Source organism: Alosa sapidissima, chromosome 12 (assembly GCF_018492685.1).
Source record: "Alosa sapidissima isolate fAloSap1 chromosome 12, fAloSap1.pri, whole genome shotgun sequence".
NCBI classification, from domain to species: Eukaryota; Metazoa; Chordata; class Actinopteri; order Clupeiformes; family Clupeidae; genus Alosa; species Alosa sapidissima.
The window spans coordinates 23,838,871-23,852,874 of NC_055968.1; positions in this window are offsets into that span (position 1 = coordinate 23,838,871).

Here is a 14,004-nt window from a genome sequence, read left to right on the forward strand (position 1 = left end):
CGGAGGATTGCTGGTTCGAACCCCCACCAGTAGGAACAGCTGAAGTGTCCTTGAGCATGGCACCTAACCCCTCACTGATCCCCGAGCGCTGCTGTAGCAGGCAGCTCACTGCGTTGGAATTACTGTGTGCTTAACCTCACTGTGTGTTCACTGTATGCTGAGTGTGTTTCACTAATTCACGGATTGGGATAAATCAAGACACCAAATTTCCCTCACGGGATCAAAAGAGTATATATTCTTATACTTTAAATATGAAGATATGTATGCAAGTCAACTATGGATGAGATACAGTTACCAGATATTAGTTTGAAGTTACAGTATGTATCATCTAGTGGTGAAGGGGCTGAATTACAGCCAACTGATTACCACTCCATTTCTGAGTGTGTGGCTGAAATATGGTGGCCGTTAAGTGGTATAAAAATGTGAAAGACCCTCCAGAAGCAAGGTTTTGGTTTGTATATAGCGGGGTACATGGTACAGTAGACTCTGTGGAGGGGTTCTACATTGTACCTTAAATATTCTTGAAATTTCTTTCCTGATTTTGAGTGATCTTCTTGGAGCTTACAAACACTTGACAAGTGTACCATTAGTGGTCCTCTTAAAGATTTATCTAGTATGATTGCCTGGTGAAAATCAGTTGGATTGTGGGCCCTGTACAGTACATTACAGTTGACAGACAGAAGAATAAGCAGCAGTGCATTGATGTGTTCCACTGCACTAGTCAGGCTGAATAACGATAATGGGTTTCCTATCTAGATTTTCAAGTGTTCGCCATGTCAATATGGTAACCCATAATGGTTTGTCTATAATTAATTTTCTAATTAAACCAGAAGAGAGAGAAAGAGAGGCCTAATGAACACTGTCACTCGTGCATGTCGTATGGAGTAGGGGAGGAAATCTCACACAATCTCCAGTCAAAAAATCCCAGAGTCCAAAAATAGAAGCACCTTTAAACGTCATTAGAACTTTTCTGTTGACAGTTTGAACTATTAAATTGAATGGTCTGATAGCTCTGTTATTGCTTTTGGGGCAATATATCTTATCTTAAATTATCTTATCTTGGGGCCTGATACAATTGCAATCTTTTTTTCATAACTGTTGTGAAGTTCCAGATTTGCCCTTCCTGCCACAACAAGAGCATTTACCAAACAGCTTTCTGAGAGGTCATTCACTTCAGTGGTTTACCTTAGTGTCTGTGCCTGTGCCACAGAAATGGTACCACTGAAGATGTGGATTAAAACTATGTCAGCCAGAACACAGTAGGCCAAGGCATAGTGCAGTAGGTTGTTTATTACCAAGTGTCTCTGAGCATTTTTATTTGGCTGACCCATTTATGGTAGTCCTCACTAAGGACAGTTCTGAAACTTGTCATGCAGCCACTGGCATTACGGGTATGAAATCCACCTCTCCCCTCCGCATGCTCCCTCCATTTCTCTCATGCACAGACAGGAACTCCCTTTAGTTATATATAGCTCTCTCTCACAAAAGCACATTACCCCAAGGAGAAGGCCAGGAGCAGCCAGACAAGGGAACAACAGAGTGAGGGTGTTATTCTTTTTAATATATCTTTAGGGTACTGCATATCAATGGGGTGGGCCTCCAAATATAATTCAGATATTTGGCTGTTGCAACGGAGCAAAAAAAGAAAAGAAAAAACACTGAAATCAAACAAAGAGAAAATAATGTAATGCTCATGAAGACTTGATAATGTGGGAGAATTGAGGAGAAAGTATTAAGGAATAAAATGCGTGGAACTCATCCTCATCAGGTTCTTTGAGTTCTCATGAGCTTACACAGTGAGCCTTGAGTCAGATTGAGTCATTTATTCCGCACCCATGGGACTATGCTGTGAAAGTGGTGGAGCATACCAGCCATCACTCAAAGGCATGGAAGGGGACAAGTTCCTACCATTTCACATCAATGCAGACTGGCTGCCTTATTATTTTTGGTGTGTGTGTGTTTGTGTGTGTGTGTGTGTGTGTGTGTGTGTGTGTGTGTGTGTGTATAAATTTCCCCCTGCTCCATTTACTGTTTGTTCTTAAGCCATATGTGGTGACCTTTGTGCACTTTGCTGTTGTTGTTGTTGTTGTTGTTGTTGTTGTTGTTTTCTGTTTTGTCTTAGTCCCAGGTAAGAATTCCATTCCGTATCTCTCTGCCCCTTTGCTTACAGACACTGTAGCAAGACCTAGACCTGCTCACAGAGGTTCATTCCCCAGCCTGTCCACTTTAAATTAACTATGAAAGGGCAGGTGACTCACCGTGTGACCATGGAGACATAAACTTTTTGTGTTATTATTACCTTACAATAACAAGAACAAACAGTTGTCAACAAACAAACCAACACTCACTAGGGATTTGGAGATCGAGATTACAGTATGCATTTAGTTAGCTGTGCACAAGCTAATTTTGCCTTCATATCACACAGATTAATCTCTGTCTCCCTCTCTCCCACACACACACACACTCATGTATATTATGATATTCAAATACAAATACCCGTGCACACATACACAAACACATGCACACCAAATAAATATATAATTCGTATAGACCTGTGATGTGTGGAGGGTGCACACATGCAGATACATGACGTGAACACTTATTTTGACAAAATATTTACATGTGTAGCTACTTGATAAATAATGTAATGAGCCACAGCACACCACAGCTCACAACGATCTGCGGTCACAATTAGCATAGATAATTAGTGGTAATTTGAATCATTCAAGGGAAAACAATGGCATAATCACTTATGAATACGCAATCAAAGTCTAATTATGATAAGTCTTCCTCTTCATAACCAGGTCTAGAAAGTGGACTCCAGATTAAGGGCAGTAAAACCTGTTGTGCTCAATGAAGGCATCCTTAGCAAACAAACAAAGAAATCACATTAGTCAAAATTTAGGCTGTTTATAGTGAACACAATTGATCCTTTATAGGCTCAACTTAATAGACCTGAGGTCTGAGCAGCTCCATTATCAAGGATTTCAATAAACCTTGTGTACTGCATTTAATCATACTAGCTACCCCCATGGTTATAACCACACATGAAATATGCATGTGTATATGTATACCATAATGCTTGATAATTATACTACCCTAAATCATAAATTCCACTTAGTGTTCCATAAAAGGCATCCAAAAGCCATGAATTCAACAGACTTGTCTCTTCTAAATGATGTCTCTTTCTCTTCACTGACATTCAGAAGCAGCCTGTCGACTGGACACTACATTATCTTAGCCATGCACATTTGTATTGCCTGTCTTTCTGTACTTCAGGGGCCTCTCCATAACTGTAAATGAAACACTAGCCTGTGAGTGGTGGTCTACAAGATTCTGACCAGCTGGGCATTTTAAATGAGAAACATTGATCTGAGTTGCCTTGTGCCTTCTCCTTCAAACGCACTGGGAAGGTGAATGGCAGGCTGTGTGGATAAAGAGCTCCACACAGTGGCTGGCAGAGCAGAGGCCTCCGAACATCAGCACATATCTTAAATGCTTTTTTGTCTAAAACATGGTAGTTGTTTGGATGGATTCCCTTGTAACATACTACTGTAAGAGCGTTTTCAGGCTGAAGTGTGTTTGATTGCACTTGTACTACAAGCTTTTAAGTCCACTGTTTCTGAAAGCCAGGTCCACACTGGCATGATTGGAATGCCATAGTACTTTGTGCTGGGCTCAGGGTTGGCTAATCAACTCTTGAATCTCTCTTCTGTGTTAATCAGCACAACTGAATGGGAAAATGCTAATTAGATGAATGAGATATTGGAGTCCCAGTCTGATTCCTGTCATAACAAAAAGTTAATTAAGAAAATAATCAGTCTATTCCATTCGATCTCTCTTGCTCTCTCTGCTGTGCCCTCTCCCGGTATATAAAAAAAAAAAAGGATTCATATGATTTTTTCTTCTTTAATGAGTGCACATAGCATCACACATTCAGTGTGCACACTATAGAGTTAGTTATTCAACTCAGGCTTGCCCATGGAAAATAGGCACTAAATTACTTTGGGGAGTCTCTACTGCAAATGCAAATGTTCAGCGCTTTAGATCGTGTTTACCTAAAGGTGTCAGAGGTAAACTACAAGATTTTCTTATTTGGTTATGCTCGTTAAATAGTGCTATCATTTCAGAGATAAATGTCTCAAGGGGTGTTGCTGTGAGAAGCATGCAATGCCTTTTAGCAACAGAACATGTGTGTTCTCATGAAAAACTGTCATAAATTAGGTCACACAAGTACACATATATCCGATGGCAGTGGTTCGGGCAGTTAGTTTGTGTTTTGTTGATTAAAACAATGATTAACTTGCTGTTATTTTTGTTTAATTGCCTCTGCTAACTGGATCAGTTTTGTTCTTATTACCAAGCTTATGGCATGACCTTTTGATTGTATAGCCCTTTTTGTCAGCTGGTTTTATTGAGGTGACTTGACAAACCTAACTTGACATGTGATTGTTTATTGCTAGCTTTCCCTGGCATTGCATAGACATTTGTTCCATCTAATGGTTGTAGATTGTCAATTATGTGCATAGGCTTACCATCCCCTCTTTTGCCGTATCGTAACTGCTTTTATTAGTTGTTAAAAAAAAGGAGCCATTCGGTAACTCTAATTAGGGTAATTATGTACTACAATGAGTATTCTGTATTGTTAAAATAACTCTTATAACTTAAAAACATAAAAGTATAAATGAAAAAGAGGTAAATCTCCTAATGGATAGACCTTCTTTGGCCTTGAAATAACATTTAAATGCCTGATGGCTTTAAAAAGAAGGGCCATGTCTAACTCTATGATTCACACAGGATAAGTCAGAACTCCTGGAGGGCACAAGGGAGAAATCTACTGCACCAGTTGTGTTCCTATAGATTAATGTGAGTATTACCATGCAGTGGTCTCCGTTTAGGAAATCAAATTCCCAGGCGAACCACCCATTTTGCATGCAAATCCCAGGATGCTTTGCTGTTTTACAACTCCCGTTCCTATTTCTTACCCGTCGTGCATCTGCCGAGAATTCACAAATCAAGCGGACCGTCGTAGCAAAGACGGTGGACATGTAGAGCTGCACGTCACCAAGCTTCTTGGGCACAATGGAGGCTTTTACTCAATCATCAGTCACTTTCATAGCCGTGCTGATGGCGCTCGCCTCTGACAGCGGTGACTCCCTCATCTTGCCATTTCTTCCAGTCAGTGACAGATGGACACACGATGGATGTTCCATGAACTGGGTCAAACATATCTCTGATTCTTCAGGTGCCGAGAATTTCCTCTCAGGGACCTGGGGAATATTATCACTCTCCCCCACATCTATCTAACCTATCTGTGGTCTGCATCTGGAGAGAGAGAGAGAGGGAGAGAGAGAGAGAGAGAGAGAGAAAGAGAAAGGAGAAGACAAACTATGACATTGCAGCACCCCTAGCCAAGAGGTTGCCATTATTTTTTTTGCATAGCCTTGTGGGGCCCGATTCCAGTCTGCAGGGAATTTCAAACCAAGATCTGCTATGATAAAATAGTTGGAGACAAGTCTGGAATTTCTATGAGCTCTGCATTTTTACATGCATCATACATTACACTCTCAAATGTATTTCCCACCATTTTTGGCCCCCAACCCTTAATTTGCTAAAGCATAAAGAAATTACATTTGGTTTAAAGATTATGAAATATTCATAGGCAGTAAGCTAAGATTTATATTCGTGTATCAGACAGGGATTAGAAGGAATGAGGGCTTAAGAGTGCTCATCAATGTATGGTGCAGAATTAAGGATGGAAAGACATTTCCCATTTAACTTACAATTGAAATAATCTAAACCATCCTTCTATGCTTCTTTCCAAAAAATCACCATTGACATTGTTTGAGTGAAAGAACTTTTTAAAACATAATATCAGCCCTTTATCTTTATTTTTGTTTGTGTTTTTCTTACCTTGTAGGACAAGGAAGTCCTTTGAAGCAAATATTCATCTTGTTTCTCACTCACAGTTCTAAGACTCATCACTGTTCTGCATCCTCTGGCACATACACATCTGATTTGAGATGCTCCCTATGATCTGTGTTGAATTCTTGTCTTTCTGGGAACATCAAAAGCTCCAGGCGATCCTGATGCCTTTGTACAGGATCGAGGTTTTTGAAAATTCAGTTGTGCTTCCATCACAAAGAGAAACTATGGAAACCGTGGCATATTCTGGCAGGCTGACAATTACACCCTGAGAAATGTTTCATTTCAACTCTTTTGTAAATTCATATTGGCCAATTCATATGCAGTGATTTTCTGCTTAACATGAAGTGATCAGAACATTTTTGAAATCCAGCCTCTGTCAAGATGTATATGGTATATATCACTCAGTATAAGTCTGGTGAACAGTCTTGGTACATCCATTTTGTGTTGCGGGGGACCCATAGCACAGCAGTAGCAACAGCATCCCACATCTGCATAGGATCAGAGTGGCCATGAAGACATTGAGTCTTACCCAGGTCATGTCTCCTCATCTTCCCCCTCTCTCATTTCTGCATGTGCTTACTCCACTGTGTGCTTACTCCTCAAGCTCAAATCAGAGGAACATTTGCACAATGCACATTGAATCATGCAACCATAACAAATACTTTTTGAAAGTGCAATGCAATGCCACTGATTTCTTACTGAGGTAAATCTCCTAATGGCTGGACCTGGCCCTGAAATAACACCACAACAACCTTCAAATGCTCATGATATAAACAACTGATGGCTTTAAAAAGCAGGGCAATGTCTAATTCTGTGATTCACGCAGGATAAGTTAGGACTCATACTGTAGAGGGCGCAAAGGAAATGTACTGCACCAGCTGTGCCATTAATTTCTCGTACATAAATATTTGATAATAATAATGAGGAAAATATTTTAAGACCTTGTTGTGAAATAAATAAAAACCCATTATGATTCTAATTGTAATACATATATTTAGCTGTGAAAATGTTAATGAAATGGTACTCTATAAACAGATACTTTTAATGGGGTGGCCCATAAATATGAAGAATATGAAGAACACATTTATACATTTTCAAAAAAGATGTTGATGAAAGGCTCATTAAAATAGGAAATGAAACTGTTAAAAGACAAATATAAAGTATTTTTTTAGTTGTTCTTTGCGAAATAGTGTTGCCATGCTCATTAACCCAGAGCATAACATGACAAATACTATAGGTGTGATTCTATTCCACCATTGTCCTCACTGTTGACAACACATATCTAGGATCAATTTTATTTTAATAGGCCACAATTAACAAAACAATGTCTCTGATAATGGTGAAGAAGAGAAAAAAGGATACGGGGTTAGAGCTAAGACTCAAGACATGGTCAGTTAATTGAGAGTGAAGCTCAGTTCACAGTTAGCAGAACGTTTTCTCTTTTCCTTTAAAAGATACTTGTTGTTTGTTAGTTAGTTACTTTATTAGTTGTCCCCTTAGGGAAATTCTTTTTCACATTTTCCATACCGCTTCTCATCCTGCATGGTCACAAGCACGAAATGGCACATACATGGTCACAGACATAGGAATGACATACAGACATACACCTTACATACATCATAGGCATTTGACACAGACTTTTACATAAATGATTGGGGGTTTCATGGGGAAAACATACATTATGAGTGTTTGGATTCCTAAGGGGATTAGGCTTCTGCACCTTATGCTTCTAAACCTCCTGCCAGAGGGTAGGGGTCAGGTGAGAAGTATAGCGGTTGAGTGAGTGGGTAATGTCCAGGGATATTGAATGAGCAATACGTGCAATGGCCTTAGTGTTTAGTTCTTGTAAGTTTGGGGTATGCAGACCTATTATTTTGGTGGCAGTATTGGTTAGTTGAGTGAGTTTGTTACGTCTTTTTACAGTAAGCATGTTGAAGAAGCAGGTGGAACAGTATAAAAGGATGGGTTGGACAATGCTAGTATAAAGTAGTAGGAGGAGATGGGGGGCAACATGAAGTCCTTTTAGTTTGCGCACTGCTGATAGTCTTTGGTTTCCTTTTTTCTGTATGTCTGTTGTGTGATGTTCAAAGGTGAGGTTATTTTTGTCAATTGTGAGTCCAAGGTATTTGAAATGGTCTATTGTCTCCACTGTTTCATCGGAAATGATGATGGGGTGGTGGGATTGTGTGGATCCAAAAGCCATTTATTTTGTTTTGCTGATGTTGAGTTTGAGATAATTATTTACACACCACTGAGTGAAGTGAGAGACTGTGTTGAGACATTCTTGGGTTGAATGAGTGTCTGTGAGGAGGCCAAGGATCGCGGTGTCATCGGCGTTGAGGAATATGGTGTTGGATGAGGGGCTGGTACAGTCGTTTGTGTAGAGGGTGTATAGGAATTGTGGAATTCATTGTGATGCTTGGACTAAAAAAAAATAAGTGTAGCCATTTTAGCAAAACCGAAACCAACACCAAATAGTGAATATTAGCCAACATTGTAGGCGTCCTGTCCTCCTCCATCCATCCCACTCTGTTTTTGCTCAGTGCTTTAATGAGTGTACTGACCCAAGGTCTGTCTGTGGAATCACAAAATAATGATATAATAGCTACCGGTGCTGTGTCAGTCTTGGGTAAAATAAATAAACAAATGAATAAAATTACTAATCTGATTTTCATTTAAAGGCTTGGGGGTGTGCTACCTGTGACCTGTCCAGGTGCTGCCAGGGCTGTCTTCCCACGGCATGGCTCTTATTTGGCTTACGGTGAAAGGCCAGAAGGCCATTTCCCACTTCCATCACTCCATAATTACATTTATGGAAATATGGTCCTGTGCACTTTGTTTCTTATTTCCAAGGGGTTGAATTTGCATGAAAAATTCATGATGACACCTAAGCAATGTTCCACTCTGACTTTGTGGGAGAAGATGACATACCCAGGGAAAGGGAGCACTGGAAGTCATTTAAAAAAAAAAAAAACTAAAAAAAAAAGGAGAGACCACACTGACATTGAACGTGCTTTTTCTGCCTTTCGTTGATTACTGTCAGTTTTCCCACACTGTGATTTATGGGCAGCAATTAGCGTGAGTAATGTTGGTGCATGCTGTTTTGTGTTTGCATGCGCTCCCCAAAGGCCGGTGAAAAATTGTGCACCTGTATGGATCCATAACTAGGCTAAGCGCTTACAAAACAAACAGCTGAGTACACAAATGAGGCTGTCCCTCCGTGATTAAAGGACAGTATCTGTCTCTGTTTCTAAACTCGTGTCATGTTGCATAAATTACTAACAATGTCTGTGAAATTTGCTAAGTTTGGAATTCAGTGATACCAACCTCCTGTGATATTGATAATGTGTTGCCTTACATGCTGTATGTTGAGTTCTAATATGATTAATCACATACAGCAAATATTATAAAACCGTCAAACATTTCACATTCACACCATAATGCTCTTACAACAGCTGTAATATGATATAAATCCTGCAAGCTCTGCGGGACATTATTTCTCCTGTGTGAGAGTGGGTGCAAACTGCATTGCTGTAGGAGTACTGTGTAACGATACGCTCACCTTCCTCCAAGAGGTTAGCCAGCTTGGAGAGACGGCCTCAAGACTAAGTACAGTGAACAGCACATTGTGTTGTTTGGCCAACAAGGGACGCAAGATCATTGGATCCATCCCAACATTGATCTTCACAGCGAACTAGCTCTTTGCTGAGCCTGAGAGAAATAAGTGTCTGGGAGGATTGAACTGGTTTTGTTGCAATGCAGCTCTCAGTTCACAGTTATGAGAGCTTAGACAGTGTGTCGCCTAGTGCTGACAACAACCCCTGAACAGGCTCAGAATCCCAGGACACACACCACAACACAGACAGATGTTTAAGAAAATGTACAAATCTTTATTACATACAGGTCACAAGCATTCCACCCACACAGGTTTCGGGCAAGGGTTAATAGGTCAGCATTGGTCACACAGCACAGCTAGGATCTTAGAAACAAGTGAGTAGAACCACACCATCAGCTACCATGGGTTTCAGAACCCTAGTCACATCAAGACCTCAAGCAGAGTACCACAGCAAATCTTGTTCACGGCACACAACCATTTGCACACGTGCACACTACGGATCCCCAGACCATTACCAGCAACTTAGCCTCCCAATCCCCCCCCCAAGCCAGAACCCATTCGTGCAGGCAGAAACATAACACACAAACAAACAAGTAAAAATGTCCGTTCGGTCAGGGCCCCTCCTGACCGAAACAAAAAAACACAAAATCAAAATAAACTGAGTCTCACCCGGCCACTGTGCACCAAGTAGGCCGGGGAAAATTACAGTCTTTTATCCACTAGCACAGGACCTTTAGCTTGAAGCACAGCCAGTGGACTCTTATTTTGCCTTCACAGGGGATGGGGTTGGCGTGGGCACGCCGCCGCTTTCTTGGCGTGATGACGTCACCGTCCTGAGAACCCGGAAGCACTGCGCCACTCGACTCACTGCTGCTGACACTGTTAAGGAGTAAACGACCACGATGAGCGCTTTGCGGCAAACAATCACAATAACTTCATTCACACGGGCATTTACATGGGATCACCGTTCCTTTAGATCGGTTTGAGAGCGCAGAATAGTCTTAACGATCATACGATCTCCAGTCCTCTCTCGTAGCCTCTTCCCTCTGCTAGACGCGACCGGCAAGCTTCATCGGTGACATGGATTGCAGGGCCGCGCAGGAACAGCGACACCGTCTTAATGGCTGGTTCAGTCGTCCGTCGTCCGTGCCTCGCTTGTCGCTCCCTCTCCCCCAGACTCCGAATCACATACTGGTGAGCCCTTTTATTTCCCAGTCCATTACGAGCTCCGCCAATCTGCATCGCAGCCATCCACTCTTCCGAGGGCCTACACCTGTATGTCATCCACCCCGTGGGCGGCGATCGTCCATCCTGGCCACCGATCACAAACAAAACAGCGGCAGACACAGACCAAAGACTGGCCATTACAGTACATTCCCCCCTCCCTCTACAACACAATCTGTCCAGTATTCTTGTTTGCAGTCTGTATTGCCCCAATAAAACATTCATAATTATCACACGTGTCTGTCCCCCCCTCTGTATAGTCCCCGATGATCAGCAAACACACAGGTAAACAGATATGTAAACACATTCTATGCAACATTTGGGAGACACACAGGGCCCACACGACAAGTGTACTTTGCATCCAAGTAATCCATTGAGTGGCACTGGTCAGTTCTCAGAGGCTATGCAAGACATCGGAACGCTGCACCTTCTGTGCGCACTGTGTGACTTGCAACCTAAAGTGATGGGCCTTTACTCTTCCTCGTCATTTGATATATAATTCAGACCATCTTTTTGCTATAGCACAGGCTGAATCATGCTGTATGGTTTATAGAATATTCTAGGGGTACCTTGCCAAGAGAACTGTGGGAAACATGATTTCCTGGTGAGAAAGGGTGTTTGCCAAAAGCAAACACACACACTTTATTTTTATAGTTTCATTAAATCTCTCTTCTTTTTTGAAGCAACGTTAACACTACCAAGGTGGATATATGAAGAAAAAAAAAACAGCAAAGTGCACAATTATGCTGCTGTTCAATTGTTTTAAGACCAATTCCACAGTATCACCATAATAATCATAGATGACAATAACAACACTGCAGTTGGTCAGCATTTGGCATGGTTTGTTCCTATTTTGCCAAAGCTCAGTCACAGTCTCATTAATCGTGTTACATGGTAGAGTGCATACAAATGCTCCCTTAAAGCATGTAAAAGTTAATCGAAATGCCACACAAGTTAGGGCACCAGCCAGACAAGTGCATTTGTTATGATTAATGGACTCAATTAATACTTCAGCAGCTATGTGGGAGATGGGTAATAACTCATTTGCAGCCATTTTCCCATACGATGAAACAAAGCGTGGATTAATTTGAGAATTCAGTGGGAGCGACTTTTATTTCTGTGAAGCTGTACCTGATAATTGGAATGCAGCAGACGGTTGTGGGCCCATTGCAATCAGACAAACATCAGCAGGGGCCAAGGAGAGGCTCAGGTCCCTGATGTTGTTTCACTATCTTTTGTGCTCAGGGCAACACTGTATCATCAGTTTCGCTGGCAAACTTTCCTTGGCATGGCCTGCACTCGCTTCCCAATTCTACTACTGTGCATTGCTCACTTTCTACCACACACACACACACACACACAAACACACAAACAGACACACACACACACACACACACACACACAGTCGCTGACCTTATCACTCTTATTCCATTTCCCTAGTCTTTAAATCTTTTTTCTCTTTTTTCTATCTTTTAATTACTCTATGCCTCTTACCAACCTGATCTAATCTCTTCCAGTTTTAACTTTGTCTGTGGGCAGACAGACAGTCACATTTTTCTCTATAAACAATTAACTGTTTGGAGTCACAGAAAATGTCTGCCATCAAACCAGACTGCAGATCTCTCATAGCTTTCGTCCAAGCATGTAGCACAACCTATGGAATTCATTAGATACCAAGCTACACATTTGGCTAGTGGCTACATTTAGAGATCGGATAGCTGTATTCAAACAATCTGATGAGGCTGTGCCCATGTATGCTACAACAATGAATTTGCACCACCAAATGAAAGTTTGTACAAAGCCATCAAACACTATCACAACAAAAGCTTGTGATAACAGTCAGAATACACATTAAATCAATTGGTTGACAATGGTATATATTGGAGCACTGCCTAGTTTGCCTAGTTTGACTATGTGTCATAATTAGCCCTGCCTTCATATATTTTAACATATTCTTATACACAGACATGCCTGACATGTCAACTGTGTTTGTTATTCATGAATAAGTCTAAAAATTATATACCATTGTCAGCCATACATATGAACTATTTATTCTTTTAGGTGGCATATTAAACACATATACATTTTGCATACTGAATGTAACAACTGATTCATATACAAGGTATTTGTGCATGAGCTTACCCGAAACTAATAACATGAACAGCACAATCAAACACAAGAATATTTAAAGTGACACAATGTAGGAATTCCCATTTTCATTTAATTTTCAACATACTGGGTACCCATTTAGTGCTGAGAAAGTAACCAATTTGTCTAAATGTGACCCAATTGCCATGTTCCTACCCAACACGATTTCACATTGTACCAGGCGTTCAGGAGGCACATCAGCAATATCAGAAATGGCATTCTCCCAATTAAGTCAGTGTTGAGTCAAAATGTGTTTAAAGTCATTATTGTAAGGTAAAAGAACAACATTGTGTCGCTTTAATGAGTCATGACCATCAGCAGCATCAGCAGCATGTGTGTGTGTCTCCCTGTGTGTGTGTCTCCCTGTGTGTGTGTGTGTGTGTGTGTGTGTGTGTGTGTGTGTGTGTGAGAGAGAGAGAGAGAGAGAGAGAGAGAGAGAGAGAGAGGAGAGAGAGAGAGAGAGAGAGAGAGGGTGGGTGGGTGGGCAGGAGATTTGACGGCTGATAGGGTGAAGGCTCTTTTTGTTTTTGTTTACACTGTGGCATACAGCATCATAATAGGAGTCTTTACTGCGTGATCCAGTCTATAGCCTACTATCCTGCAGACAGCTTCGCCAGCTTCCAGCCATCAGGCAGGAAGAACAAGATTATCTTCCAGAAGCATGGAGAACTATCGATTAAAAGGCACCATGCTAATATATTTCATTCCATGGATATTAGGAGCATTTGCACATTGTCACATTATGATGTCTGTTTCTGGAAGAAAAACACCAAATGACACCAAATTCTCTGCGATATGGAAGTATCTATATCTATCTATATCTATCTATATCTATCTCAAATCCCAATTAAAGCAGGTGAAATTCCACATGCCTCAGGTTAAAATTAAATAGAGTAAATCGGGGTAACACTTTATTTTAATGTGTCGCTGTTACAGTGTACCTACCTTATTAGGTACAGTGGTACAACCTGTGTAACAACATGTACTATCAGGTACTATCATTGTACTGGCATTATGTATTTGTGGGTACCTACATATAGTTGTTACATTGTAATACTGAGTGCTTTTACAAAACTTTGCCAATTTGC